This window comes from Mus caroli, unplaced genomic scaffold (genome assembly GCF_900094665.2).
Source record: "Mus caroli unplaced genomic scaffold, CAROLI_EIJ_v1.1 scaffold_11502_1, whole genome shotgun sequence".
Lineage (NCBI taxonomy): Eukaryota > Metazoa > Chordata > Mammalia > Rodentia > Muridae > Mus > Mus caroli.
The window spans coordinates 30,576-36,853 of record NW_018391348.1 but is presented as its reverse complement, the minus strand read 5'-3'; the positions used below and the strand labels follow the sequence as shown (position 1 = coordinate 36,853).

The 6,278-nt window shown below is 38.6% G+C and overlaps 1 pseudogene; it reads right to left on the bottom strand.

Moving 5' to 3' along the window:
- Positions 1 to 4,877: 4,877 nt before the first annotated feature.
- Positions 4,878 to 5,748, bottom strand: LOC110289126 (annotated as a pseudogene).
- Positions 5,749 to 6,278: the final 530 nt, after the last annotated feature.

Here is a 6,278-nt window from a genome sequence, read left to right as displayed (position 1 = left end):
TCCTTGGGACCTTTAGTCTCTCCAAGAGCTAGATGCATTTTCTCTCACCTACGCCAGACCAGGCATTCCTCTGCTGTATATATGTGTCAGAGACCTCATATCAGCTGGTGTATGCTTGCTGGTTGGTGACTTAATGTCTGGGAGATCTTGGGGGTCCAGGTCAGTTGAGACTGCTGATCTTCCCATGGGGCTACCCTCCTCAGCTTCTTACAGCTTTTGCCCAATTCAACCCCAGGGGTCTCCAGTTTCTGACTATTGGTTGGGTCAAAGTATCTGCATCTGACTCTTTCAACTGCTTGCTGGGCCTCTCAGAGGGCAGCCATACTAGGCTCCTGTCTGCAATCACACCACAGCATTAGTAACAGTGTCAGGGCCCTGGACCTCCCAGTGAGCTGGATCCTAATTTGGGCCTATCGCTGAACCTCCTTTCTCCCATGCTGTTCTTCATTTTTGTCCCTGCCCTTTCTTCAGACAGGAATAATTCTGGATCAGAGCTTTTGACTGTAGGATTACAACTCCATTCCTTCACTGGATGTCCTGTCCCTCCAGTGAAGATGGACTGTATAAGTTCCCTCTCACCACTGTAGAGCTCTTCATCCAAGATCCCTCCCATTGATCCCTGAGAGTTTCTCACCTCCCATGTTTCTGGTACATTCTGGAGGCTTCGCCCACCTCCTAACTCTCCAGGTTGCCTATTTCCGCTCTTTCTGCTGGCCCATATAGCTTCAGTCCTGTTTCCACCTGCCTCCTCTAATACATGACCATGTTCCCCCATTCCCCTCCTTGTCCTCTCTCCCACCAAGGTGCCTCCCTCCCTCTGCCCTCATTACTGCTTTCTTCTCCCTCCCAAGTGGGATTGAGGCATCCTTCCTTGAGTCCTTCAGCTTCTTATTTTTCTCTTTCTTGAGTAGTTCTGTGGATTATGTCCTGGGTGTTCTATACTTTTTTTCTTTTTTATTAATTTTTATTTATTAGCGATTACAAACCATGCATGTCCTTTTGGGTCCGAGTTATGTCACTTAGGATGATATTTTCTAGTTCCATCCATTTGCCTATAAATCTCATGATGTCTTTGTTGTTAATAGATAAATAGTTTTTCATTGGGTAAATGAACCACATTTTCTGTATCCATTCTTCCATTGTGGGGCATCTGGATTTTTTTCAGGTTCTGGCTATCACAAATAAGGCAGCTATAAACATAGTGGAACACATGCCCCTGTGGCATGGTGGGGCATCTTTTGGTTATATGTCCAAGAGTGGTAGATCTGGGTCTTCAGGTAGATCTATTTCCAATTTTTTTGAGGAATCTCCAGATTGATTTCCAGAGTGGTTGTAGCAGCTTGCAATCCCACCAACAACGGAGGAGTGTTCCTCTTTCTCCACATCCTCACCAGCATCTGCTGTCACCTGAGTTTTTGATCTTAACCATTCTGATTGGTGTAATATGTAATCCCAGGGTCATTTTAATTTGTATTTCACTGATCATTAAGGACTTTGAATATTTCTTTAAGTGCTTCTCAGCCCTTTGAGATTCTTCTATCTTGAATTCTTTGTTTAGTTCTATACCCCATTTGTTTAATTTAGATGCTTGGTTGGTTGGTTGGTTGGTTTTGGATTTGTTTTTTTGTTTTTTTGTTTTTTTTTTGATGGTTAGTTTATTGAGTTGTTTATATATTTTGGATATTAGCCCTCTATCAAATGTGGGGTTAGTGAAGAATTTTTTTCCCCAATTTGTAGGTTGCAAGTTTGTCCTATTGGCTATGTCATTTGCCTCATAGAAGCTCTCCTGTTTCATGAGGTCCCATTTATTGATTCTTTATCTTAGAGCCTGAGCCATTGGAGTTCTCTTTAGGAAATTTCCCCCAGTGCCAATGAGTTCGAGGTGCTTTCCCATTTTTCTCTTCTATTAAAGTCAGTGTATCTTGTTTTATGTTGAGGTCCTTGATCGACTTGGACTTGAACTTTGTGTAAGGTGACAAATATGGATCTATTTTCATTTTTCTGCATACAAACTGCCAGTTACATGAGTACCATTTGTTGAAGATGCTTTCTATCTCCATTGTTATATTTTTTGACTTTTTTTTGCCAAAGACGTGTCCATAAGTATGTGGCATTAGTTTCGTGTTTTCAATTCTATAACATTGATCAAACTGTCTGTATCTGTACCAATACAATGCTGTTTTTTATCACTATTGCTCTGTACTATAGTTTGAGGTCAGGGATGGTGAGTCCCCCAGATATTTTATTGATAAGAATTGTTTTCCCTGTCCTAGGTTCTCTGTTTTTCCAGATGAATTTGAGAATTGCTCTTTCCATGTATTTGAAAAATTGCATTGGGGTTTTGATGGTGATTGTGTTGAATCTGTATACTGTTTTAGGTAGGATGGCCATTTTTACTATGTTTATTCTACCAATCCGTGAGCATGGGAGATCTCTCCATTTTCTGAGATCTTCTTCAATTTCTTTCTTGAGAGACTTGAAGTTATTGTCATACAGATATTTTACTTGTTTGGTTAGAGTTACCCAAAGACATTTTATATTATTTATGACTATTGTGAAGGGCGTTGTTTCCCTACTTTTTTCTCATCCCATTTATCATTTGTATGAAGGAAAACAACTGACTTATTTGAGTTAATTTTTTATCTCACCCCTAGGTTGAACTTGCTCATCATCTATAGAATTTCTCTGATAGAAATTTGGGGTTGCTTATGTATACCATCATATCATCTGCAAATAGTGATACCGTCAGTTCTTCTTTGCCAATTTGTATCTCCCTTGATCTCATTTTGTTGTCTTATTACTCTAGCTAGAAATTCCAGTACTATATTGAATAAATATGGAAGAGTGGGCATCTTTGTCTTGTCCCTTATTTTAGTGGAATTGCTTCAAGTATCTCTCCATTTAATTTGATATTGGCTGTTGGTTTGCTGTATATTGCTTTTATTATGTTTATTCATTGGTCTTGAATTCCCAATCTCTCCAATACTTTTTACATAAAAGGGTGTTGTATTTTATCTGATGCTTTTTCAGCATCTAATGACATGATCATGTGATTTTTTTTTTGAGTTTGGTTATATAGTGGCTTACATTAATGGAATTTTGTACATTGAAACAACCCTGCATCCCTGATAAAACTTACTTTATCATGATGAATAATGGTTTTGGTGTGTTCTTGGATTAGGTTTGTGAGAATTTCATTGAGTATTTTTGCATTGATATTCACAAGTGAAATTGGTCTGAAGTTCTTTTTTGTTGCGTCCTTGGGTGATTTAGGTATCAGAGTAATTGTGGCTTCGTAAAATGAATTAGGTAGTGTTCCTTCTGTTTCTTTTTATGGAATAGTTTAAGAAATATTAATATTAGCTCTTCTTTGAAGGTCTGGTAGAATTCTGCACTAAAGCCATCTGGCCCTGGGCTTTCTGTGGTTGGGAGATGTTTAATAATTTCCATTTCCTTAGTGGATAGGGGCCTGTTTAGATAGTTTACCTGCTCTTGATTTAACTTTGGTACATGGTATCTGTCTAGAAAATCATCCATTTCATCTAGATTTTCCAGTTTTGAGTATAGCCTTTTATAGTAGGAGCTGATGATTTTTTAAATTTTCTCAGTTTCTGTTATGTCTCCATTTTCATTTCTGATTTTGTTGACTTGGATACTGACTCTGTGAGCCCTTAAGTTAGTTTGGCTAGGTGTTTGTCTATCTTGTTGATTTTCTCGAAATCAAAACAACAAACAAACAAATTCTTTTTATTTTTCTCTTTCTTTCTAATTGGTGGACTTCAGCTCTGAGTTTGACTATTTCCTGACCTTTTCTCCTCTTGCATGTGTTTGATTCTTTTTGTTTTAGAGTTCTCAAGTGTGCTGTTAAGTTGCTAGTGTAGGATGTCTTCAATTTCTTTACCATGGCACTTATTGCTATGAATTTTCCTCTTAACACTGCTTTTATTATGTCCCATGAGTTTTGTTATGCTGTGTCTTAATTTTCATTGAATGCCTCTTTTTTTTTTTTTTTAATTTCTTCCCTGGCCAAGTTATCATTGAGTAGAGAGAGTTGTTCAGTTTCTATGGATATGTGTTTTCTGTTGTTTTTCTTGTTATTGAAGACCAGCCTTAGTCCATGGTGATCTGATATCCGACAGAGAAGACATAGAATCTGAAAGAAATAGAAAGAATACCTCTATTAGATACCATGCCTGCAATTGAGGGATAGGGCCACCCACTCATCTCAAAAATTTTAACTCAGAAATTTTCCTGCATAATGGAAACACAAGGATAAAACCATGGAACAGCTACTGAAGGAACAGCCAGTTAGAGACCCCACAGTGAGATTCACACCATCTATAGGCACCAAACCATGGAAATATTGCTGATGCCAACAAGTACTTACAGAAAAAAGGCATGGTACAGCTGTCCTATGAGAGTTTCTGCCAGCACCTGACTAAGACAGATGAAGATACAGCTACCCATCTGATTAAAATTGGGGACCCCAATGCAAAAGTTAGTGGAAGGAAAGAAAGAGCTGAAGGGGAGTGCAATCCCTTAGAAAGAACAACAATATCAACTAACCAGATTTCTCAGAGCTTTGAGGGACTAAACCCTTAACCACAGTGTATTCATGGGTGGTTCCATGACTCCTGCTATATACTGCCTTATATGGTATCAGTGGGAGGTGAGGTGCTTGATCCTGTGGAGGCTTGTTGTCCAATGAAGGTAGATGCTAGAGGGGTGAAGCAAGAATGGGTGGCAGGTGGGGAAGCAACCTCTTAGAGGCAAAAAGGAGTGGGATGGGGTAGGGAGTTTATGGAGGGGATACCAGGAAGGGGATGACATTTGAAATGTAAATAAATAAATAAATAATAATAAAAAATTTAGTTGCACTAAGTCTGCAAGTCTGTTAGCACATTGATTATTCTCTTATCAGAACTGATTTGTACCAAAAGAGTAATTGTGGGATAGGCATTCACCACAAACTTCTGAATAGTCTGGATGACAGGGTCTTACATCCATAACAGTTCTGAGGTAGGTGAGACAGTAAAGTCCACCTAGTAAAGGGCCACAAAGTAAACCACCAACAGCAAGATGGTTTGGGTGTCTCTTTTTTTAAAGGGAAGCTCTCAGGTGGCTGATGCTATGAAGATGCCTGTATTGCCTCTGTTGTCTAAACAAGATAATCACCATGTATGTGCTCATGGTCAGTGTGATTCCTATATGAAAAACATCTCTGGAGAGTGACACTTTTAAAATCAATCCACTGATGATGTAGGTTATGGAGAAGAGTGAGCAGGATTTAGTGCATGTGGTTGGTTTCACTTACATTGGTAAAACCATCAACAGAAGAAATCTGGTTAATATTGAACAAATTGAAAGATCAAATATAGAACACATAGATCATGCACATTTTCAATCTATGTTTAAATTTTGCCAACAGTGAGGTCCTGGGAATGACTGGAACAGCCTGGACCATACCCATTGGGCAGGTGGTGCAGATAGAGAGGCCTCTCATCACCCTGCTTATGAAAAGTATTGCCTTACATTTGAATTCTTAATATTCAGTGTCTCAACTATGTCTGTGATGCAAATGTCCCCTGCAGTGAGTAACATTATGATGTGAATTAAGGTCAGTTGACAGGAGATCAGGTCTCTGGGTTTATGTCTGTAACCAAGGATTATGAAAGTATAGAAAAGAAGAAGAAAGATATTGGCTAGAGCTCCAAGTTCAGCTTGGAAATAAAGGACATTCTTGAAGAAAGATATAAGTGAAGAATGTTTTCATCTTAAGAGCATAGTGGATGTTTACTCCATTTATCTGAATAAAAAAGTAATTGATTATACATCAAACCTGTGATTCACTGGACAACATGGCTCTATCATCATTCTATTTTCCTTACCAATTGTGGATTAGTCTGTTTCTGTAACTTTAGATCTTTATAACCTGTATTTCTATATACTGTCCATGTATCTCCTGAGTGTGTGTGTGTGTGTGTGTGTGTAGTAGACAGCAAATGACATCACATGTATTTATACAGTATCCATACTTTGTATACCTATATTGTAACTTAGTCTCATGTCATAGAAATCCAATGTAATCATTCTTAGATTTTAGTACCTTTTCCAGGGGAATAGATCACATGGTTAATCATCAGGGAAATGCAAATCAAAACAACCCTGAGATTCCACTTCACTCCAGTCAGAATGGCTAAGATCAAAAATTCAGGTGACAGCAGATGCTGGCGAGGATGTGGAGAAACAGGAAAACTCCTCCATTGTTGGTGGGATTG